The sequence below is a fragment of the Dendrobates tinctorius genome, unplaced genomic scaffold (genome assembly GCF_039654945.1).
Source record: "Dendrobates tinctorius isolate UK_male_01 unplaced genomic scaffold, ASM3965494v1 ptg000236l, whole genome shotgun sequence".
NCBI lineage: Eukaryota > Metazoa > Chordata > Amphibia > Anura > Dendrobatidae > Dendrobates > Dendrobates tinctorius.
Window position 1 is genome coordinate 2,867,977 of NW_027361903.1, and position 25,547 is coordinate 2,893,523.

At 45.6% G+C, this 25,547-nt stretch overlaps 1 protein-coding gene across 2 annotated transcripts in view; it reads right to left on the minus strand.

The window, feature by feature from the left end:
- Positions 1–25,547, minus strand: part of ATRNL1 (attractin like 1) — a 775,749-nt gene that overhangs the window by 277,551 nt on the left and 472,651 nt on the right. The gene's annotated exons all lie outside the window — the stretch shown is intronic.

Below are 25,547 nucleotides of genomic sequence, written 5' to 3' on the forward strand. Positions count from 1 at the left end.
AGGATGAGACACAATGTAACAGAAGAATAGTGACTGCAGCTCTGTAGCATAAGACACAATGTAACAACAGAGTAGTGACTGCAGCTCTGGAGGTGACTGGAGAATAAGATACAATGTAGCAGCAGAATAGTGACTGCAGCACTGGAGGTGACTGGTGGATAAGACATGACATAACAGCAGAATAGTGAGTGCAGCTCTGGAGGTGACTGGAGGATAAGACATGATACAGAAGAATAGTGAGTGCAGCTCTGGAGGATAAGACACGATGTAACAACAGAGTAGTGACTGCAGCTCTGGAGGTGACTGGAGGATAAGATACAATGTAGCAGCAGAATAGTGAGTGCAGCTCTGGAGGTGACTGGAGGATAAGATACAATGTAGCAGCAGAATAGTGACTGCAGCTCTGGAGGTGACTGGAGGATAACACATGATGTAAAAGCAGAATAGTGAGTGCAGCTCTGGAGGTGACTGGAGGATAAGACACGCTACAGAAGAATAGTGAGTGCAGCTCTGGAGGATAAGACACGATGTAACAACAGAGTAGTGACTGCAGCTCTGGAGGTGACTGGAGGATAAGATACAATGTAGCAGCAGAATAGTGACTGCAGCTCTGGCGGTGACTGGAGGATAAGATACAATGTAGCAGCAGAATAGTGACTGCAGCTCTGGAGGTGATTGGTGGATAAGACATGATGTAACAGCAGAATAGTGAGTGCAGCTCTGGAGGTGACTGGAGGATAAGACACGATACAGAAGAATAGTGACTGCAGCTCTGGAGGATAAGACACGATGTAACAACAGAGTAGTGACTGCAGCTCTGGAGGTGACTGGAGGATAAGATACAATGTAGCAGCAGAATAGTGAGTGCAGCTCTGGAGGTGACTGGAGGATAAGATACAATGTAGCAGCAGAATAGTGACTGCAGCTCTGGAGGTGACTGGAGGATAAGACATGATGTAAAAGCAGAATAGTGAGTGCAGCTCTGGAGGTGACTGGAGGATAAGACACGCTACAGAAGAATAGTGAGTGCAGCTCTGGAGGATAAGACACGATGTAACAACAGAGTAGTGACTGCAACTCTGGAGGTGACTGGAGGATAAGATAAAATGTAGCAGCAGAATAGTGACTGCAGCTCTGGAGGTGACTGGAGGATAAGACACGATACAGAAGAATAGTGAGTGCAGCTCTGGAGGATAAGATACAATGTAACAACAGAGTAGTGACTGCAGCTCTGGAGGTGACTGGAGGATAAGACACGATACAGAAGAATAGTGAGTGCAGCTCTGGAGGATAAGATACGATGTAACAACAGAATAGAGACTGCAGCTCTGGAGGTGACTGGAGGCTAAGATACAATGTAGCTGCAGAATAGTGAGTGCAGCTCTGGAGGTGACTGGAGGATGAGACACATTGTAACAGTAGAATAGTGACTCCAGCTCTGGAGGTGACTGGAGGATGACACACAATGTAACAGTATAATAGTGACTGCAGCTCTGGAGGTGACTGGACGATGAGACATAATGTAACAGTAGAATAGTGACTGCAGCCCTGGAGGTGACTGGAGGATGACACACAATGTAACAGTAGAATAGTGACTGCAGCTCTGGAGGTGACTGGAGGATAAGACAAAATGCAACAGTAGAATAGTGACTGCAGCTCTGGAGGTGACTGGAGGATAATACATGATGTAACAGCAGAATAGTGACTGCAGCTCTGGAGGTGACTGGAGGATAATACATGATGTAACAGCAGAATAGTGAGTGCAGCTACAATAATGAATTGTTGACATTCTCTCCTCTATAGTTGCTGCCCTGTGGCCCCGGGGATCCGGCCGTCTGTCGTTCTCCATACATCTGATGTATATTTGCAGACCGTTAATTCTCGTGTAATTACTCCTCCACTCTGGAATCAGGAACTAATTTCACCTCATCGGAGACAAATTGGAAATTGCTTTAATTAAGTGAAGCGACAGCGGCAAGAAATGACAGCGAGAAGGAGGCGAAGGGTCCGCGGAAATATCACCGGGAGAAAGGGGCTTATATCAGTACTGGAGCGTTATAAGAGGGGCTGATCTCAGTCACATATGGTGTAATGTCTGGAGGTTATATCAGTGCTGGAGCGTTATAAGAGGGGCTGATATCAGTCACATATGGTGTAATATCTGGAGGTTATATCAGTGCTGGAGCGTTATAAGAGGGGCTGATATCAGTCACATATGGTGTAATGTCTGGAGGTTATATCAGTACTGGAGCGTTATAAGAGGGGCTGATATCAGTCACATATGATGTAATGTCTGGAGGTTATATCAGTACTGGAGCGTTATAAGAGGGGCTGATATCAGTCACATATGGTGTAATGTCTGGGAGTTATATCAGTACTGGAGCGTTATAAGAGGGGCTGATCTCAGTCACATATGGTGTAATGTCTGGGGGTTATATCAGTACTGGAGCGTTATAAGAGGGGCTGATATCAGTCACATATGGTGACTTGTCTGGGGGTTCCATCTGTACTGGACAGTTATAAGAGGGGCTGATATCAGTCACATATGATGTAATGTCTGGGGGTTATATCAGTACTGGAGCGTTATAAGAGGGGCTGATATCAGTCACATATGATGTAATGTCTGGAGGTTATATCAGTACTGGAGCGTTATAAGAGAGGCTGAAATCAGTCACATATGGTGTAATGTCTGGAGGTTATATCAGTACTGGAGCGTTATAAGAGGGGCTGAAATCAGTCACATATGGTGTAATGTCTGGGGGTTATATCAGTACTGGAGCGTTATAAGAGGGGCTGATATCAGTCACATATGGTGTAATGTCTGGAGGTTATATCAGTGCTGGAGCGTTATGAGAGGGGCTGATATCAGTCACATATGGTGTAATGTCTGGAGGTTATATCAGTGCTGGAGCGTTATAAGAGGGGCTGATATCAGTCACATATGATGTAATGTCTGGAGGTTATATCAGTACTGGAGCGTTATAAGAGGGGCTGATATCAGTCACATATGGTGTAATGTCTGGGAGTTATATCAGTACTGGAGCGTTATAAGAGGGGCTGATCTCAGTCACATATGGTGTAATGTCTGGGGGTTATATCAGTACTGGAGCGTTATAAGAGGGGCTGATATCAGTCACATATGGTGACTTGTCTGGGGGTTCCATCTGTACTGGACCATTATAAGAGGGGCTGATATCAGTCACATATGATGTAATGTCTGGGGGTTATATCAGTACTGGAGCGTTATAAGAGGGGCTGATATCAGTCACATATGATGTAATGTCTGGAGGTTATATCAGTACTGGAGCGTTATAAGAGAGGCTGAAATCAGTCACATATGGTGTAATGTCTGGAGGTTATATCAGTACTGGAGCGTTATAAGAGGGGCTGAAATCAGTCACATATGGTGTAATGTCTGGGGGTTATATCAGTACTGGAGCGTTATAAGAGGGGCTGATATCAGTCACATATGGTGTAATGTCTGGGGGTTATATCAGTACTGGAGCGTTATAAGAGGGGCTGATATCAGTCACATATGATGTAATGTCTGGGGGTTATATCAGTACTGGAGTGTTATAAGAGGGGCTGATATCAGTCACATATGGTGTAATGTCTGGAGGTTATATCAGTACTGGGGCGTTATAAGAGGGGCTGATATCAGTCACATATGGTGTAATGTCTGGGGGTTATATCAGTACTGGAGCGTTATAAGAGGGGCTGATATCAGTCACATATGGTGTAATGTCTGGGGGTTATATCAGCACTGGAGCGTTATAAGAGGGGCTGATATCAGTCACATATGGTGTAATGTCTGGGGGTTATATCAGTACTGGAGCGTTATAAGAGGGGCTGATATCAGTCACATATGGTGTAATGTCTGGGGGTTATATCAGTACTGGAGCGTTATAAGAGGGGCTGATATCCGTCACATATGGTGCAATGTCTGGAGGTTATATCAGTACTGGAGCGTTATAAGAGATTCTGATATCAGTCACATATGGTGTAATGTCTGGGGGTTATATCAGTGCTGGAGCGTTATAAGAGGGGCTGATATCAGTCACATATGATGTAATGTCTGGGGGTTATATCAGTACTGGAGCATTATAAGAGAGGCTGATATCAGTCACATATGGTGTAATGTCTGGGGGTTATATCAGTACTGGAGCGTTATAAGAGGGGCTGATATCAGTCACATATGGTGTAATGTCTGGAGGTTATATCAGTACTGGAGCGTTATAAGAGGGGCTGATATCAGTCACATATGGTGTAATGTCTGGACGTAATATCAGTACTGGAGCGTTATAAGAGAGGCTGATATCAGTCACATATGGTGTAATGTCTGGAGGTTAAATCAGTACTGGAGCGTTATAAGAGGCTGATATCAGTCACATATGGTGTAATGTCTGGGGGTTATATCAGTACTGGAGCGTTATAAGAGAGGCTGATATCAGTCACATATGGTGTAATGTATGGAGGTTATATCAGTACTGGAGCGTTATAAGAGGGGCTGATATCAGTCACATATGGTGTAATGTATGGAGGTTATATCAGTACTGGAGCGTTATAAGAGGGGCTGATATCAGTCACATATGGTGTAATGTCTGGGGGTTATATCAGTACTGGAGCGTTATAAGAGGCTGATATCAGTCACATATGGTGTAATGTCTGGGGGTTACATCAGTACTGGAGCGTTATAAGAGGGGCTGATATCAGTCACATATGGTGTAATGTCTGGAGGTTATATCAGTACTGGAGCGTTATAAGAGGGGCTGATATCAGTCACATATGGTGTAATGTCTGGAGGTTATATCAGTACTGGAGCGTTATAAGAAGGGCTGATATCAGTAACATATGGTGTAATGTCTGGGGGTTATATCAGTACTGGAGCGTTATAAGAGGGGCTGATATCAGTCACATATGGTGTAATGTCTGGAGGTTATATCAGTACTGGAGCGTTATAAGAGGGGCTGATATCAGTCACATATGGTGTAATGTCTGGAGGTTATATCAGTACTGGAGCGTTATAAGAGGGGCTGATATCAGTCACATATGGTGTAATGTCTGGGGGTTATATCAGTACTGGAGCGTTATAAGAGGGGCTGATATCAGTCACATATGGTGTAATGTCTGGTGGTTATATCAGTACTGGAGCGTTATAAGAGGGGCTGATATCAGTCACATATGGTGTAATGTCTGGGGGTTATATCAGTACTGGAGCGTTATAAGAGGGGCTGATATCAGTCACATATGGTGTAAGGTCTGGAGGTTATATCAGTACTGGAGCGTTATAAGAGGGGCTGATATCAGTCAAATATGGTGTAATGTCTGGGGGTTATATCAGTACTGGAGCGTTATAAGAGGGGCTGATATCAGTCACATATGGTGTAATGTCTGGGGGTTATATCAGTACTGGAGCGTTATAAGAGAGGCTGATATCAGTCACATATGGTGTAATGTCTGGGGGTTATATCAGTACTGGAGCGTTATAAGAGGGGCTGATATCAGTCACATATGGTGTAATGTCTGGGGGTTATATCAATGCTGGAGCGTTATAAGAGGGGCTGATATCAGTCACATATGGTGCAATGTCTGGAGGTTATATCAGTACTGGAGCGTTATAAGAGGGGCTGATATCAGTCACATATGGTGTAATATCTGGAGGTTATATCAGTACTGGAGCGTTATAAGAGGGGCTGATATCAGTCACATATGATGTAATGTCTGGGGGTTATATCAGTACAGGAGCGTTATAAGAGGGGCTGATATCAGTCACATATGGTGTAATGTCTGGGGGTTATATCAGTACTGGAGCGTTATAAGAGGGGCTGATATCAGTCACATATGGTGTAATGTCTGGAGGTTATATCAGTACTGGAGCGTTATAAGAGGGGCTGATATCAGTCACATATGGTGTAATATCTGGAGGTTATATCAGTACTGGAGCGTTATAAGAGGGGTTGATATCAGTCACATATGGTGTAATGTCTGGAGGTTATATCAGTACTGGAGCGTTATAAGAGGGGCTGATATCAGTCACATATGATGTAATGTCTGGAGGTTATATCAGTACTGGAGCGTTATAAGAGGGGTTGATATCAGTCACATATGGTGTAATGTCTGGGGGTTATATCAGCACTGGAGGGTTATAAGAGGGGCTGATATCAGTCACATATGGTGTAATGTCTGGGGGTTATATCAGCACTGGAGGGTTATAAGAGGGGCTGATATCAGTCACACATGGTGTAATGTCTGGAGGTTATATCAGTACTGGAGCGTTATAAGAGGGGTTGATATCAGTTACATATGGTGTAATGTCTGGGGGTTATATCAGCACTGGAGCCTTATAAGAGGGGCTGATATCAGTCACATATGGTGTAATGTCTGGAGGTTATATCAGCACTGGAGCGTTATAAGAGGGGCTGAAATCAGTCACATATGGTGTAATGTCTGGGGGTTATATCAGTACTGGAGCATTATAAGAGAGGCTGATATCAGTCAAATATGGTGTAATGTCTGGGGATTATATCAGTACTGGAGCATTATAAGAGAGGCTGATATCAGTCACATATGGTGTAATATCTGTAGGTTATATCATTACTGGAGCGTTATAAGAGGGGTTGATATCAGTCACATATGGTGTAATGTCTGGGGATTATATCAGTACTGGAGCATTATAAGAGAGGCTGATATCAGTCACATATGGTGTAATATCTGTAGGTTATATCATTACTGGAGCGTTATAAGAGGGGTTGATATCAGTCACATATGGTGTAATGTCTGGAGGTTATATCAGCACTGGAGCGTTATAAGAGGGGCTGATATCAGTCACATATGGTGTAATGTCTGGGGGTTATATCAGTACTGGATCATTATAAGAGAGGCTGATATCAGTCACATATGGTGTAATGTCTGGGGATTATATCAGTACTGGAGCATTATAAGAGAGGCTGATATCAGTCACATATGGTGTAATGTCTGGGGCTTATATCAATGCTGGAGCGTTATAAGAGGGGCTGATATCAGTCACATATGGTGTAATGTCTGGGGGTTATATCAGTACTGGAGCGTTATAAGAGGGGCTGATATCAGTCACATATGATGTAATGTCTGGGGGTTATATCAGTACTGGAGCGTTATAAGAGGGGCTGATATCAGTCACATATGGTGTAATGTCTGGGGGTTATATCAGTACTGGAGCGTTATAAGAGGGGCTGATATCAGTCACATATGGTGTAATGTCTGGAGGTTATATCAGTACTGGAGCGTTATAAGAGGGGCTGATATCAGTCACATATGGTGTAATATCTGGAGGTTATATCAGTACTGGAGCGTTATAAGAGGGGTTGATATCAGTCACATATGGTGTAATGTCTGGAGGTTATATCAGTACTGGAGCGTTATAAGAGGGGCTGATATCAGTCACATATGATGTAATGTCTGGAGGTTATATCAGTACTGGAGCGTTATAAGAGGGGTTGATATCAGTCACATATGGTGTAATGTCTGGGGGTTATATCAGCACTGGAGGGTTATAAGAGGGGCTGATATCAGTCACATATGGTGTAATGTCTGGGGGTTATATCAGCACTGGAGGGTTATAAGAGGGGCTGATATCAGTCACACATGGTGTAATGTCTGGGGGTTATATCAGTACTGGAGCGTTATAAGAGGGGTTGATATCAGTTACATATGGTGTAATGTCTGGGGGTTATATCAGCACTGGAGCCTTATAAGAGGGGCTGATATCAGTCACATATGGTGTAATGTCTGGAGGTTATATCAGCACTGGAGCGTTATAAGAGGGGCTGATATCAGTCACATATGGTGTAATGTCTGGGGGTTATATCAGTACTGGAGCATTATAAGAGAGGCTGATATCAGTCAAATATGGTGTAATGTCTGGGGATTATATCAGTACTGGAGCATTATAAGAGAGGCTGATATCAGTCACATATGGTGTAATATCTGTAGGTTATATCATTACTGGAGCGTTATAAGAGGGGTTGATATCAGTCACATATGGTGTAATGTCTGGGGATTATATCAGTACTGGAGCATTATAAGAGAGGCTGATATCAGTCACATATGGTGTAATATCTGTAGGTTATATCATTACTGGAGCGTTATAAGAGGGGTTGATATCAGTCACATATGGTGTAATGTCTGGAGGTTATATCAGCACTGGAGCGTTATAAGAGGGGCTGATATCAGTCACATATGGTGTAATGTCTGGGGGTTATATCAGTACTGGAGCATTATAAGAGAGGCTGATATCAGTCACATATGGTGTAATGTCTGGGGATTATATCAGTACTGGAGCATTATAAGAGAGGCTGATATCAGTCACATATGGTGTAATGTCTGGAGGTTATATCAGTACTGGAGCGTTATAAGAGGGGTTGATATCAGTCACATATGGTGTAATGTCTGGGGATTATATCAGTACTGGAGCATTATAAGAGAGGCTGATATCAGTCACATATGGTGTAATGTCTGGGGATTATATCAGTACTGGAGCATTATAAGAGAGGCTGATATCAGTCACATATGGTGTAATGTCTGGAGGTTATATCAGTACTGGAGCGTTATAAGAGGGGTTGATATCAGTCACATATGGTGTAATGTCTGGGGATTATATCAGTACTGGAGCATTATAAGAGGGGCTGATATCAGTCACATATGATGTAATGTCTGGGGGTTATATCAGTACTGGAGCGTTATAAGAGGGGCTGATATCAGTCACATATGGTGTAATGTCTGGAGGTTATATCAGTACTGGAGCGTTATAAGAGGGGCTGATATCAGTCACATATGGTGTAATATCTGGAGGTTATATCAGTACTGGAGCGTTATAAGAGGGGTGATATCAGTCACATATGGTGTAATGTCTGGAGGTTATATCAGTACTGGAGCGTTATAAGAGGGGCTGATATCAGTCACATATGGTGTAATATCTGGAGGTTATATCAGTACTGGAGCGTTATAAGAGGGGCTGATATCAGTCACATATGGTGTAATGTCTGGGGGTTATATCAGTACTGGAGCGTTATAAGAGGGGCTGATATCAGTCACATATGGTGTAATGTCTGGAGGTTATATCAGTACTGGAGCGTTATAAGAGGGGCTGATATCAGTCACATATGGTGTAATGTCTGGAGGTTATATCAGTACTGGAGCGTTATAAGAGGGGCTGATATCAGTCACATATGATGTAATGTCTGGAGGTTATATCAGTACTGGAGCGTTATAAGAGGGGTTGATATCAGTTACATATGGTGTAATGTCTGGAGGTTATATCAGTACTGGAGCGTTATAAGAGGGGCTGATATCAGTCACATATGGTGTAATGTCTGGAGGTTATATCAGCACTGGAGCGTTATAAGAGGGGTTGATATCAGTCACATATGGTGTAATGTCTGGGGGTTATATCAGCACTGGAGCCTTATAAGAGGGGCTGATATCAGTCACATATGGTGTAATGTCTGGAGGTTATATCAGCACTGGAGCGTTATAAGAGGGGCTGATATCAGTCACATATGGTGTAATGTCTGGGGGTTATATCAGCACTGGAGCCTTATAAGAGGGGCTGATATCAGTCACATATGGTGTAATGTCTGGAGGTTATATCAGCACTGGAGCGTTATAAGAGGGGTTGATATCAGTCACATATGGTGTAATGTCTGTAGGTTATATCAGTACTGGAGCGTTATAAGAGGGGCTGATATCAGTCACATATGATGTAATGTCTGGGGGTTATATCAGTACTGGAGCGTTATAAGAGGGGTTGATATCAGTCACATATGGTGTAATGTCTGGGGGTTATATCAGTACTGGAGCGTTATAAGAGGGGTTGATATCAGTCACATATGGTGTAATGTCTGTAGGTTATATCAGTACTGGAGCGTTATAAGAGGGGCTGATATCAGTCACATATGGTGTAATGTCTGGAGGTTATATCAGTACTGGAGCGTTATAAGAGGGGTTGATATCAGTCACATATGGTGTAATGTCTGGGGGTTATATCAGCACTGGAACGTTATAAGAGAGGCTGATATCAGTCACATATGGTGTAATATCTGTAGGTTATATCATTACTGGAGCGTTATAACAGGGTGATGGTGCGGTGATAGTCGGGCGCACTGTAGAGACATGGGCGCAGCGCGCCTCAACAGAGGAGAAGAGGCGCGTGGCTGCGTCAGGGAAGTCACGTGTCAGGAATGTTCCTGCAGAAAAAGAGCAAAGAAAAACTAAAACTGCCAGGAATACTGGGCGCACTGCGGCGACAGGGGAGCAGTGTGCCCCAGCAGCAAAAAAGACACTAAACCTCCTAAGTCTGTGGCTACAGGGCAGACGGCTGACAAACATTCTGCCAAGGAGAACATGGGGCATGGTGCTCCAAGAGCCCAGGATAAAGTCAGCACTGAAGCAAAGAAAACAGGTGTGGTGCTGCACCCCTCCCCCGGTCCAGAAGGTGTGAGTGCAGAAACTCCCGACACAAGAGAGGAAGGAATGGATGTGACTGTGGAAGGTGCAGAGAACTGTGGTAATAGGGTGATTGATGGGAGTTGTGATGCCGCAAATGATGGGAGTATTGGTGGAGTGAGGCTGTGTGCCCACGTAAACGGGGGTTTTTTTTGCGTTTAAGCGTTTTCACCTGCAAAAACGCTTAAAAGAAGCATCCTATTCATTTTAATGTATTCTGGACTTTTTGTGCACATTGATGCGGATCGCAATAAAAAACGCAGGATGCTCATTAATTTTGCGGAAAAGTCCGCGTTTTAACTATTTTCTATGAGACTGGGGACGTGCGGAAAACGCTCAAAAAACGTGCGGAAAAAAAACGAGCGTTTTCTGGGAAGGAGTCCGGTTTTCATGCAGAAATTTTCTGCATACGTGGGCACATAGCTTGAATGATGGGAGTATTGGTGGAGTGAATGAGGAGAGCAGCACTGGTGTTGGTGGAGGGGAAGTAGGTAGTGGTCCCACTGCCCCCCCAGCGGTGGCGAGGGCTTCAGCCCCTATCTATTCGGGGGCTGTCACTGCTGGGGGTAGTAGTGCGCCCTTGTCTGGTGGCCCCGAGGATGGTGACTTGCAGCAGCGCTTCCTGGACGCCCTGAAGAAAGGGGAGAGTTCCAACAATGTAGAGGGGAGGGAGGTTGATCTGTATAAGAGGGGCTGATATCAGTCACATATGGTGTAATATCTGGGGGTTATATCAGTACTGGAGCGTTATAAGAGGGGCTGATATCAGTCACATATGATGTAATGTCTGGGGGTTATATCAGTACTGGAGCGTTATAAGAGGGGCTGATATCAGTCACATATGGTGTAATGTCTGGAGGTTATATCAGTACTGGAGCGTTATAAGAAGGGCTGATATCAGTCACATATGGTGTAATGTCTGGAGGTTATATCAGTACTGGAGCGTTATAAGAGGGGCTGATATCAGTCACATATGGTGTAATATCTGGAGGTTATATCAGTACTGGAGCGTTATAAGAGGGACTGATATCAGTCACATATGGTGTAATGTCTGGAGGTTATATCAGTACTGGAGCGTTATAAGAGGGGCTGATATCAGTCACATATGGTGTAATGTCTGGAGATTATATCAGTACTGGAGCGTTATAAGAGGGGCTGATATCAGTCACATATGGTGTAATGTCTGGAGGTTATATCAGTACTGGAGCGTTATAAGAGGGGCTGATATCAGTCACATATGGTGTAATATCTGGAGGTTATATCAGTACTGGAGCGTTATAAGAGGGGCTGATATCAGTCACATATGGTGTAATGTCTGGAGGTTATATCAGTACTGGAGCGTTATAAGAGGGGCTGATATCAGTCACATATGGTGTAATATCTGGAGGTTATATCAGTACTGGAGCGTTATAAGAGGGGCTGATATCAGTCACATATGGTGTAATGTCTGGGGGTTATATCAGCACTGGAGCGTTATAAGAGGGGCTGATATCAGTCACATATGGTGTAATGTCTGGAGGTTATATCAGTACTGGAGCGTTATAAGAGGGGCTGATATCAGTCACATATGGTGTAATATCTGGAGGTTATATCAGTACTGGAGCGTTATAAGAGGGACTGATATCAGTCACATATGGTGTAATGTCTGGAGGTTATATCAGTACTGGAGCGTTATAAGAGGGGCTGATATCAGTCACATATGGTGTAATGTCTGGAGGTTATATCAGTACTGGAGCGTTATAAGAGGGGCTGATATCAGTCACATATGGTGTAATATCTGGGGGTTATATCAGTACTGGAGCGTTATAAGAGGGGCTGATATCAGTCACATATGGTGTAATGTCTGGAGGTTATATCAGTACTGGAGCGTTATAAGAGGGGCTGATATCAGTCACATATGGTGTAATATCTGGAGGTTATATCAGTACTGGAGCGTTATAAGAGGGACTGATATCAGTCACATATGGTGTAATGTCTGGAGGTTATATCAGTACTGGAGCGTTATAAGAGGGGCTGATATCAGTCACATATGGTGTAATGTCTGGAGGTTATATCAGTACTGGAGCGTTATAAGAGGGGCTGATATCAGTCACATATGGTGTAATATCTGGAGGTTATATCAGTACTGGAGCGTTATAAGAGGGGCTGATATCAGTCACATATGGTGTAATGTCTGGAGGTTATATCAGTACTGGAGCGTTATAAGAGGGGCTGATATCAGTCACATATGGTGTAATGTCTGGAGGTTATATCAGTACTGGAGCGTTATAAGAGGGGCTGATATCAGTCACATATGGTGTAATATCTGGAGGTTATATCAGTACTGGAGCGTTATAAGAGGGACTGATATCAGTCACATATGGTGTAATGTCTGGAGGTTATATCAGTACTGGAGCGTTATAAGAGGGGCTGATATCAGTCACATATGGTGTAATGTCTGGAGGTTATATCAGTACTGGAGCGTTATAAGAGGGGCTGATATCAGTCACATATGGTGTAATATCTGGAGGTTATATCAGTACTGGAGCGTTATAAGAGGGGCTGATATCAGTCACATATGGTGTAATGTCTGGAGGTTATATCAGTACTGGAGCGTTATAAGAGGGGCTGATATCAGTCACATATGGTGTAATATCTGGAGGTTATATCAGTACTGGAGCGTTATAAGAGGGGCTGATATCAGTCACATATGGTGTAATGTCTGGAGGTTATATCAGTACTGGAGCGTTATAAGAGGGGCTGATATCAGTCACATATGGTGTAATATCTGGAGGTTATATCAGTACTGGAGCGTTATAAGAGGGGCTGATATCAGTCACATATGGTGTAATGTCTGGGGGTTATATCAGTACTGGAGCGTTATAAGAGGGGTTGATATCAGTTACATATGGTGTAATGTCTGGGGGTTATATCAGTACTGGAGCGTTATAAGAGGGGCTGATATCAGTCACATATGATGTAATGTCTGGGGGTTATATCAGCACTGGAGCGTTATAAGAGGGGCTGATATCAGTCACAAATGGTGTAATGTCTGGAGGTTATATCAGCACTGGAGCGTTATAAGAGGGGTTGATATCAGTTACATATGGTGTAATGTCTGGGGGTTATATCAGCACTGGAGCCTTATAAGAGGGGCTGATATCAGTCACAAATGGTGTAATGTCTGGAGGTTATATCAGCACTGGAGCGTTATAAGAGGGGTTGATATCAGTTACATATGGTGTAATGTCTGGGGGTTATATCAGCACTGGAGCCTTATAAGAGGGGCTGATATCAGTCACAAATGGTGTAATGTCTGGAGGTTATATCAGCACTGGAGCGTTATAAGAGGGGTTGATATCAGTTACATATGGTGTAATGTCTGGGGGTTATATCAGCACTGGAGCCTTATAAGAGGGGCTGATATCAGTCACAAATGGTGTAATGTCTGGAGGTTATATCAGTACTGGAGCGTTATAAGAGGGGCTGATATCAGTCACATATGGTGTAATGTCTGGGGGTTATATCAGTACTGGAGCATTATAAGGGGCTGATATCAGTCATAGATGGTGTAATATCTGGAGGTTATATCAGTACTGGAGCGTTATAAGAGGGGCTGATATCAGTCACATATGGTGTAATGTCTGGGGGTTATATCAGCACTGGAACCATATAAGAGGGGCTGATATCAGTCACACATGGTGTAATGTCTGGGGGTTATATCAGTACTGGAGCGTTATAAGAGGGGTTGATATCAGTTACATATGGTGTAATGTCTGGGGGTTATATCAGCACTGGAGCCTTATAAGAGGGGCTGATATCAGTCACATATGGTGTAATGTCTGGAGGTTATATCAGCACTGGAGCGTTATAAGAGGGGCTGATATCAGTCACATATGGTGTAATGTCTGGGGATTATATCAGTACTGGAGCATTATAAGGGGCTGATATCAGTCATATATGGTGTAATATCTGGAGGTTATATCAGTACTGGAGCGTTATAAGAGGGGCTGATATCAGTCACATATAGTGTAATGTCGGGAAGCTATATAAGTACTGGAGCGTTATAAGAGGGGCTGATATCAGTCACATATGATGTAATGTCTGGGGGTTATATCAGTACTGGAGCGTTATAAGAGGGGCTGATATCAGTCACATATGGTGTAATGTCTGGGGGTTATATCAGTACTGGAGCGTTATAAGAGGGGCTGATATCAGTCACAAATGGTGTAATATCTGGAGGTTATATCAGTACTGGAGCGTTATAAGAGGGGCTGATATCAGTCACATATGGTGTAATGTCTGGGGGTTATATCAGTACTGGAGCGTTATAAGAGGGGCTGATATCAGTCATATATGGTGTAATGTCTGGAGGTTATATCAGCACTGGAGCGTTATAAGAGGGGCTGATATCAGTCACACATGGTGTAATGTCTGGGGGTTATATCAGTAATGGAGCGTTATAAGAGGGGTTGATATCAGTTACATATGGTGTAATGTCTGGAGGTTATATTAGCACAGGAGCGTTATAAGAGGGGCTGATATCAGTCACATATGGTGTAATGTCTGGAGGTTATATCAGCACTGGAGCGTTATAAGAGGGGATGATATCAGTCACACAAGGTGTAATGTCTGGGGGTTATATCAGCACTGGAGCGTTATAAGAGGGGCTGATATCAGTCACATATGGTGTAATGTCTGGAGGTTATATCAGCACTGGAGCGTTATAAGAGGGGCTGATATCAGTCACATATGGTGTAATGTCTGGGGGTTATATCAGTACTGGAGCATTATAAGGGGCTGATATCAGTCATATATGGTGTAATATCTGGAGGTTATATCAGTACTGGAGCGTTATAAGAGGGGCTGATATCAGTCACATATAGTGTAATGTCTGGAAGCTATATAAGTACTGGAGCGTTATAAGAGGGGCTGATATCAGTCACATATGATGTAATGTCTGGGGGTTATATCAGTACTGGAGCGTTATAAGAGGGGCTGATATCAGTCACATATGGTGTAATGTCTGGGGGTTATATCAGTAGTGGAGCGTTATAAGAGGGGCTGATATCAGTCACAAATGGTGTAATATCTGGAGGTTATATCAGTACTGGAGCGTTATAAGAGGGGCTGATATCAGTCACATATGGTGTAATGTCTGGGGGTTATATCAGTACTGGAGCGTTATAAGAGGGGCTGATATCAGTCACATATGGTGTAATGTCTGGGGGTTATATGAGTACTGGACCGTTATAAGAGGGGCTGATATCAGTCACATATGGTGTAATGTCTGGGGGTTATATCAGTACTGGAGCGTTATAAGAGGGGTTGATATCAGTCACATATGGTGTAATGTCTGGGGGTTATATCAGTACTGGAGGGTTATAATAGGCTGATATCAGTCACATATGGTGTAATGTCTGGGGGTTATATCAGCACTGGAGCGTTATAAGAGGGGCTGATATCAGTCACATATGGTGTAATGTCTGGAGGTTATATCAGCACTGGAGCGTTATAAGAGGGGCTGATATCAGTCCCATATGGTGTAATGTCTGGGGGTTATATCAGTACTGGAGCATTATAAGGGGCTGATATCAGTCATATATGGTGTAATATCTGGAGGTTATATCAGTACTGGAGCGTTATAAGAGGGGCTGATATCAGTCACATATGGTGTAATGTCTGGGGGTTATATCAGTACTGGAGCGTTATAAGAGGGGCTGATATCAGTCACATATGGTGTAATGTCTGTAGGTTATATCAGTACTGGAGCATTATAAGAGGGGCTGATATCAGTCACATATGGTGTAATGTCTGGGGGTTATATCAGTACTGGAGCATTATAAGAGGGGCTGATATCAGTCACATATGATGTAATGTCTGGGGGTTATATCAGTACTGAAGCGTTATAAGAGGGGCTGATATCAGTCACATATGGTGTAATGTCTGGAGGTTATATCAGCACTGGAGCGTTATAAGAGGGGCTGATATCAGTCACATATGGTGTAATGTCTGGGGGTTATATCAGTACTGGAGCATTATAAGGGGCTGATATCAGTCATAGATGGTGTAATATCTGGAGGTTATATCAGTACTGGAGCATTATAAGAGGGGCTGATATCAGTCACATATGGTGTAATGTCTGGGGGTTATATCAGCACTGGAGCCTTATAAGAGGGGCTGATATCAGTCACACATGGTGTAATGTCTGGGGGTTATATCAGTACTGGAGCGTTATAAGAGGGGCTGATATCAGTCACATATGATGTAATGTCTGGAGGTTATATCAGCACTGGAGCGTTATAAGAGGGGCTGATATCAGTCACATATGGTGTAATGTCTGGAGGTTATATCAGCACTGGAGCGTTATAAGAGGGGCTGATATCAGTCACATATGGTGTAATGTCTGGGGGTTATATCAGTACTGGAGCATTATAAGGGGCTGATATCAGTCATATATGGTGTAATATCTGGAGGTTATATCAGTACTGGAGCGTTATAAGAGGGGCTGATATCAGTCATATATGGTGTAATGTCTGGGGGTTATATCAGTACTGGAGCGTTATAAGAGGGGCTGATATCAGTCACAAATGGTGTAATATCTGGAGGTTATATCAGTACTGGAGCGTTATAAGAGGGGCTGATATCAGTCACATATGGTGTAATGTCTGGGGGTTATATCAGTACTGGAGCGTTATAAGAGGGGCTGATATCAGTCATATATGGTGTAATGTCTGGAGGTTATATCAGCACTGGAGCGTTATAAGAGGGGCTGATATCAGTCACACATGGTGTAATGTCTGGGGGTTATATCAGTACTGGAGCGTTATAAGAGGGGTTGATATCAGTTACATATGGTGTAATGTCTGGAGGTTATATTAGCACTGGAGCGTTATAAGAGGGGCTGATATCAGTCACATATGGTGTAATGTCTGGAGGTTATATCAGCACTGGAGCGTTATAAGAGGGGCTGATATCAGTCACACAAGGTGTAATGTCTGGGGGTTATATCAGCACTGGAGCGTTATAAGAGGGGCTGATATCAGTCACATATGGTGTAATGTCTGGAGGTTATATCAGCACTGGAGCGTTATAAGAGGGGCTGATATCAGTCACATATGGTGTAATGTCTGGGGGTTATATCAGTACTGGAGCATTATAAGGGGCTGATATCAGTCATATATGGTGTAATGTCTGGGGGTTATATCAGTACTGGAGCGTTATAAGAGGGGCTGATATCAGTCACATATGGTGTAATGTCTGGGGGTTATATGAGTACTGGAGCGTTATAAGAGGGGCTGATATCAGTCACATATGGTGTAATGTCTGGGGGTTATATCAGTACTGGAGCGTTATAAGAGGGGTTGATATCAGTCACATATGGTGTAATGTCTGGGGGTTATATCAGTACTGGAGGGTTATAATAGGCTGATATCAGTCACATATGGTGTAATGTCTGGGGGTTATATCAGCACTGGAGCGTTATAAGAGGGGCTGATATCAGTCACATATGGTGTAATGTCTGGAGGTTATATCAGCACTGGAGCGTTATAAGAGGGGCTGATATCAGTCCCATATGGTGTAATGTCTGGGGGTTATATCAGTACTGGAGCATTATAAGGGGCTGATATCAGTCATATATGGTGTAATATCTGGAGGTTATATCAGTACTGGAGCGTTATAAGAGGGGCTGATATCAGTCACATATGGTGTAATGTCTGGGGGTTATATCAGTACTGGAGCGTTATAAGAGGGGCTGATATCAGTCACATATGGTGTAATGTCTGTAGGTTATATCAGTACTGGAGCGTTATAAGAGGGGCTGATATCGGTCACACATGGTGTAATGTCTGGGGGTTATATCAGTACTGGAGCGTTATAAGAGGGGTTGATATCAGTTACATATGGTGTAATGTCTGGGGGTTATATCAGCACTGGAGCCTTATAAGAGGGGCTGATATCAGTCACATATGGTGTAATGTCTGGAGGTTATATCAGTACTGGAGCATTATAAGAGAGGCTGATATCAGTCACATATGGTGTAATATCTGTAGGTTATATCATTACTGGAGCGTTATAAGAGGGGCTGATATCAGTCACATATGGTGTAATGTCTGGGGGTTATATCAGTACTGGAGCATTATAAGGGGCTGATATCAGTCATATATGGTGTAATATCTGGAGGTTATATCAGTACTGGAGCGTTATAAGAGGGGCTGATATCAGTCACATATGGTGTAATGTCTGGGGGTTATATCAGTACTGGAGGGTTATAAGAGGGGCTGATATCAGTCACATATGGTGTAATGTCTGGGGGTTATATCAGCACTGGAGCGTTATAAGAGGGGCTGATATCGGTCACACATGGTGTAATGTCTGGGGGTTATATCAGTACTGGAGCGTTATAAGAGGGGTTGATATCAGTTACATATGGTGTAATGTCTGGGGGTTATATCAGCACTGGAGCCTTATAAGAGGGGCTGATATCAGTCACATATGGTGTAATGTCTGGAGGTTATATCAGTACTGGAGCATTATAAGAGTGGCTGATATCAGTCACATATGGTGTAATATCTGTAGGTTATATCATTACTGGAGCGTTATAACAGGGTGATGGTGCGGTGATAGTCGGGCGCACTGTAGAGACATGGGCGCAGCGCGCCTCAACAGAGGAGAAGAGGCGCGTGGCTGCGTCAGGGAAGTCACGTGTCAGGAATGTTCCTGCAGAAAAAGAGCAAAGAAAAACTAAAACTGCCAGGAATACTGGGCGCACTGCGGCGACAGGGGAGCAGTGTGCCCCAGCAGCAAAAAAGACACTAAACCTCCTAAGTCTGTGGCTACAGGGCAGACGGCTGACAAACATTCTGCCAAGGAGAACATGGGGCATGGTGCTCCAAGAGCCCAGGATAAAGTCAGCACTGAAGCAAAGAAAACAGGTGTGGTGCTGAACCCCTCCCCCGGTCCAGAAGGTGTGAGTGCAGAAACTCCCGACACAAGAGAGGAAGGAATGGATGTGACTGTGGAAGGTGCAGAGAACTGTGGTAATAGGGTGATTGATGGGAGTTGTGATGCCGCAAATGATGGGAGTATTGGTGGAGTGAGGCTGTGTGCCCACGTAAACGGGTTTTTTTTTGCGTTTAAGCGTTTTCACCTGCAAAAACGCTTAAAAGAAGCATCCCATTCATTTTAATGTATTCTGGACTTTTTGTGCACATTGATGCGGATCGCAATAAAAAACGCAGGATGCTCATTAATTTTGCGGAAAAGTCCGCGTTTTAACTATTTTCTATGAGACTGGGGACGTGCGGAAAACGCTCAAAAAACGTGCGGAAAAAAAACGAGCGTTTTCTGGGAAGGAGTCCGGTTTTCATGCAGAAATTTTCTGCATACGTGGGCACATAGCTTGAATGATGGGAGTATTGGTGGAGTGAATGAGGAGAGCAGCACTGGTGTTGGTGGAGGGGAAGTAGGTAGTGGTCCCACTGCCCCCCCAGCGGTGGCGAGGGCTTCAGCCCCTATCTATTCGGGGGCTGTCACTGCTGGGGGTAGTAGTGCGCCCTTGTCTGGTGGCCCCGAGGACGGTGACTTGCAGCAGCGCTTCCTGGATGCCCTGAAGAAAGGGGAGAGCTCCATCAATGTAGAGGGGAGGGAGGTTGATCTGTCTTTCTGGATAGAGAGACACGGTCTTTCCGCCTTACGAGATAGAGGGGCAGAGACTGTCTGGTCTCTGCCGACACCGGGGCAGAGGAGTAACCGTAGGGACGTGGCCCGTCTCCAGTGGGTAAGCAAGGATGCCTGTCCTGATCGGTCAAAGGTTGCTGAGCTCCTGCTGGGGATGGGCTTCGCGGCATACGACATCTTTGCCTTGATCCATCCCTATGGGACCTCCTACTTCGATGTCAGCTTCGTGAGACCGGAGGGCCTTGAGCTTTTTTGGTCTCGCCATGAGCTGGCTCGCGGTCGCCCCGAATGGCAAGGTTTCGTCCCTGTCGCAATATCCCGCCAGAACTCGGTCAGGAAGGTGACCGTTTTGACCAGTAACGACTCACTTTCCTGTATGGACATCTCCACCTGGATTGGTCGGTATAGTGACATCGTCGGAATTCCTGAGAAGACCCGCGACGACCATGGTATCTGGTCAGGGGCCTGGATCTTCATGGTGAAATTGAAGGTTTCAGGAAACACTGTTACCCATATACCTTCTTCAACATTTTTGTGGAGGGACAGGATCCTGATTTTCTACCAGGGGCAGTCTAAGGTCTGTCACAGGTGCGGCAGCCCCACACACTTCAGTGCGCAGTGTACCACCCAGAAGTGCGCACTGTGTGGGGACCTTGGCCATCTCGCTGCTACCTGTGGCAGGATTAGGTGTAACTTGTGTGGTGACCTCGGTCATCCATTCAGTCGCTGTCCGCGTTCCTTTGCCAATGCAGTCCTGAAAGCGGCGAGTGCGGGACAGGCGAAAGCCGGGACTAATCTTGCCAGTGAAGGGACCAGTAGGGGCGGAGGAGGCAGGGAACCGGTGAGGAGCAAGCTGCCGACACCCAACATCAGGCGGTAGGAGCAGCCCCATGGGACAGGGGGCAGGGAGTAATGACCCTAAACCCTGATCCGGGTACTTCACTTGCAGCTGAGGATCCAAAAGACAGCGAATTGAGTGAGGAAGTCAGGAGACTTGAAAGGGAGGAGCAGGCAGACACCATGTCTTCCCAGGAACCTTCATTCGGTGACAGTCTGGATGAGGGGGAATGGTCACAACAAAGGAAAAAAGGGTAACAGGAAAACAACCAAGGGTAGGAGTGGGTCCGGGTCTCAGGCCTCAGCTCTGGAGTGCGACCCCTCTGATTCTCTAGCCCCGATCTAGGTGCCATTGGAAGGTCCAGCCGCCCCCCCCTCTGGTGGATCTCTCCAACCGGTTCGGGGCCCTCTGGGACTCCCCTCCAGAGGGGGAGGACGGGAACCTGGAGCCGCAGGTTGCGGACAAGGTTTTTGGGGCTCAGGAGGTCGCTGAGTCTTCTTCTCAGGGAGCAAATAAAAAGGCCCGCTGGGGGGGGGATACTACATCTGGACCACCAGACAAGGGCCAGAGTGTATGTGAGGAGAGAATGGATGAGTCTGTGTGTCTTAAGCGCACTAAAAGCTCGTCATTGTCGGAGGAAGAGGGTGAAGCTGTTGGGGGTGGGAAGAAAAAGGCTTTCTAATTCAATCATTCATGATGGCGGCACCCACCCCGTTGACGCTGGCAACCATTAATGTTGCCAGCATAAAGTCAGAAGCGGCAAGGTACACGGCCTTTCATTTTCTTGGCCAACTTGATGCCGACATTTTGTTTTTACAGGAGACCAGGTTGACTGACCTATCAACCATGCATAAAGCAAGGCGGGAGTGGAGCCATGGTCCCTCCTACTGGTCTCTTGCGGCTGAGCCGCATAGCGGGGTGGCGGTCCTTTTTAAGACTGGAGTGGTCGAATGCAGACGATTAATCGAATTAGAAATGGGGAGATGCTTGATCCTAGATGTCTCCATGGGGGGACAGGAGCTTCGGCTCATTAACATCTATGGTCCCCAATCCAAGTGGGACCGCAAATGTCTCTTCATGAAGATCAAACCTTTCTTATTTTCGAGTCGGCAGGTGGTCTTTGAAGGGGATTTCAACAGCGTCACGAGATCCTGTGATAGAGGAGGTTCCGGGGACCAGCTGGCTTACGATTGCGTCGCGCTAAACAGGATAGTAAGAGAGGCACGCCTGGTGGATGTCCACATCTAGCACAACACAGGCAGCACAGGATTCAACTTTTTTAGAGGTAGTCAGTGCAGGTCTAGGATAGATAGGTTTTATTTGAAGGAGGAAGCAGTCTCCTCGCCGTTGTCGGTTGTGGAGTTCTCCGATCACTGTTTGATTATGTTTTCTCTGAACGTTACAGAGACTCCTAGGATGGGAAGAGGTTATTGAAAGCTGAATTCGTCACTCCTTGAGGAAGAAGCTGTAATACGGTCCTTTGAGGATTTTCTTCAGAGCCAGGTATCGCTGCTGGGCCTAAGTAACACTAAGTCAGAGTGGTGGGAGATGTTCAAACATCGGGTGGCGAGATTCTTCCGGCAACTCTCGAACCTCAGAAGCCTGAACAGGGATAACCTGTATCAGAGCCTGAGGAGGAGACTCGAGCATCTTGTCTCGACTGGAGGTAACCACGAGGAGATCTTCGGTGTGAAGTCCTTGCTGAAGAGGTGTCAGTACGACAGGCACGCATCTTTGGTTTTTGAGAGGGACTACTGGAAGTACTACTCGCCCGACCCTTACAGAAGCTGCAAGATGTCAGTGAATAGTAAGATAGTGACGGTGCTGATAGACAGTACGGGATCCCTGAAGAGGTCCAGATCAGGGATCTTGGAGGTCGTCAGTTCATATTACTCGCACATCTTGGGAAGGAGGGAACTGGATCGTGACAGGATGTCGGCTTTCCTGGCTGAAGCTGTTCCGGAGCCAGGGGCTGACCTCTCGCTGGACGTTTTGGCAGAAGAGATCAAAGAAGAGGAAGTGAGACTGGCGATCGATGGGCTCAGGCCCAAAAAATCACCAGGTCCGGATGGCTTAACATCCGAGTTCTTTAGGACCTTTAGGGACTCCTTGGTCCCCCTCTTGACTCAGGTGTTTAATGAGTGTCTCTCCTCGGGCACCCTGCCGAGATCATTAAGGAGGTCAGCTTTGATCATTTTGTCAAAGGGTAAGGATCCGTCACGCATTGAGAATTGGCATCCCATAGCACTTCTCAATGTGGACAGGAAGGTTTTGGCTAAGATACTTTTCAACAGGCTGGTGAAGTTTGCGCCGCGGCTCCTTTCAGAGGCTCAGAACTGTTGCGTTCCTGGCCGTAGCACTTTCAGTGCTGTTCTGGGTGTCCGAGAGGCCGTGGAGCAAGGCAGGGCGGGCCTTTGGAAGGGGTTCCTGCTGACCCTGGATCAGGCAAAGGCTTTTGACCGGGTTGACCACGAGTACCTCTGGTCCACTCTTTTGAGGTACGGTCTGCCTGGGGGGTTTGTGGACTGGCTTAAGACCTTATACGCTGGGGCTGAGACTTTCCCTCTGGTAAATGGGTGGATTGGACAACCTTTCAGGGTAGGATCTGGTGTCCGTCAGGGCTGCCCTCTTAGCCCTTTGCTTTACGCGTTTGCGATCGATCCCTTCCTCAGAAGGATCGAGTGTGGACCGTTGGCGGGGGTGAGGATGGGCGGGGTGGAGCCAGAGGCTATCCTGAGGGTAGTGGCCTACGCGGACGATGTCACCGTTTTTGTTTCTTCGCGAGAGGAGGCGATGGTGGTGATGTCAAAAGTGGGAGAGCTACTCGGAGGCTTCCGGGTCCAAGGTCAACCAGGACAAGTGTGAGAGTCTCTGGCTGGGAGGCGGGGATCCCGGGTTTGATCTTCCGGACACCCTCCCCGAACCCCAAGAACACGCCAAAGTCCTAGGCATCGAATTTGGCCAGGGTGATTACCCCACGAAAAACTGGGAAGGCAGAATCAAAGGTGTCGCTCAAAAAGTGGACCAATGGAAGGGTTGGTCTTTGACCCTGAGGGAAAGGGTTGGCCTGTGCAAAGCTTTCCTGCTCCCCTTACTAATCTATCTGGGCAGCGTCTGTGTCTTGCCAGAGCCTCTCTGGACTCGGGTCTACAGTCTGTTCTTTCAGATGTTATGGGGGAATAGACTGAACCTAGTCAAGCGGGAGGTCACTTACCGCACGAGGAGACTAGGGGGGTTGAATATGGTGAACCCCGTGGTGTTCCTAGTGAACACCTTTTTGAAGGTCAACGTGGCAAACCTCTGGAAAGAGAGGGCTCCTCCGTGGGTATTCTCCTGCAAGGGATGGTTTCAGCCTTTCTTCCAGGAATGGGAGACAGGGGGAAGATTGAAGGATCTTCGCACACCGCATGGGCATCTCCCGGCTTATGTTACCCCGGTTCTGAAGATGATGCGCCGGTGGGGTCTGGGAATGTGGGAGGTGAGGTCCCTCCCGAGGAAACTCCTCGACATGCGGGTCTTGCTTTCGCATTTTCAGAGTCCATTGGTCCTCAAGGACTGCCCAAGTCGGGATCTAGAGGTTGGGTTGAGTTTGTTAAATTCTAATAGGATCCCCAAGAAGTACTGGGACTTGACTTGGCGCTGCTTCCAAGGTAAGTTGTATGTGAGGGACAATCTGAAGTACAGGAGCTCCGAGGACAGGAATTGCCCCCGTGAGGTTTGTGCCAACATGCTGGAAAGCATGGAGCACTTCCTGCTTCATTGTCCCTTTAATACAGAGGTGTACAACAGGGTGGGAGCTTCCATTGGTTGGCCGCGGCTGGCTACTCTGTCCTATGCCGAGTGGGCCTATGGAGCGTTCGGAGACCTCGGGAGAAGGGACAGAGTCACTTTATTTATAGTCAGCGCAGTGGTCAGGTACTTCACGTGGAACGCATGAGTTTTAGTTTCGACGCAGAGTAAAATCCTCCGTGTAGACGAAGTTTATAGCAGCATCCTAGGTGCCCTGGTGAAGGTCCGTTCTCTGGAGTATGAAAGACTGGGTGCCCGGAGGGCGGCCCATCTCTGGAGGGGTTTCTCCTTCGGGGTGCCTTAGTCCGTTAGTACTCCTATATCCTGGTGGTGGGCTGATGCCTTTTCACTCTAGAGTTTTGTTTTGAATTTCAGTCTCCTGAATAGAAGGTTTGCAAGCATCGAACTTGAGCCTTAAGTGGTGAGTACGTAGGTTATGTTCTGTAACGTTGGTTTATGTATATATTGTATATAGCGTAAAGTATGTATTGTATATATTGTGTATAATAGAGGGTCTTAGTTAGGTTGGGTGGGGGGATTGGGGGGATGGGGGGTTTTCAACAGCGGTGATAAGAGACTGATCTGGCCTGGTCCAGGCCCCGCCTGGGGAAAAACTTTGGGGCCTGATCCTAGCTCGGAGAAATCCTGAACTTTGTGGCCAGAGCTGGATCAGGGGTGGTGGGATAGTTAGAGTAGATGTGTGTTTTATATATAGTGTTAAAAAAAAAAAAAAAAAAATCCCAAAAAAAGGAAAAAATAAAAAAAAAAATAAATAAAA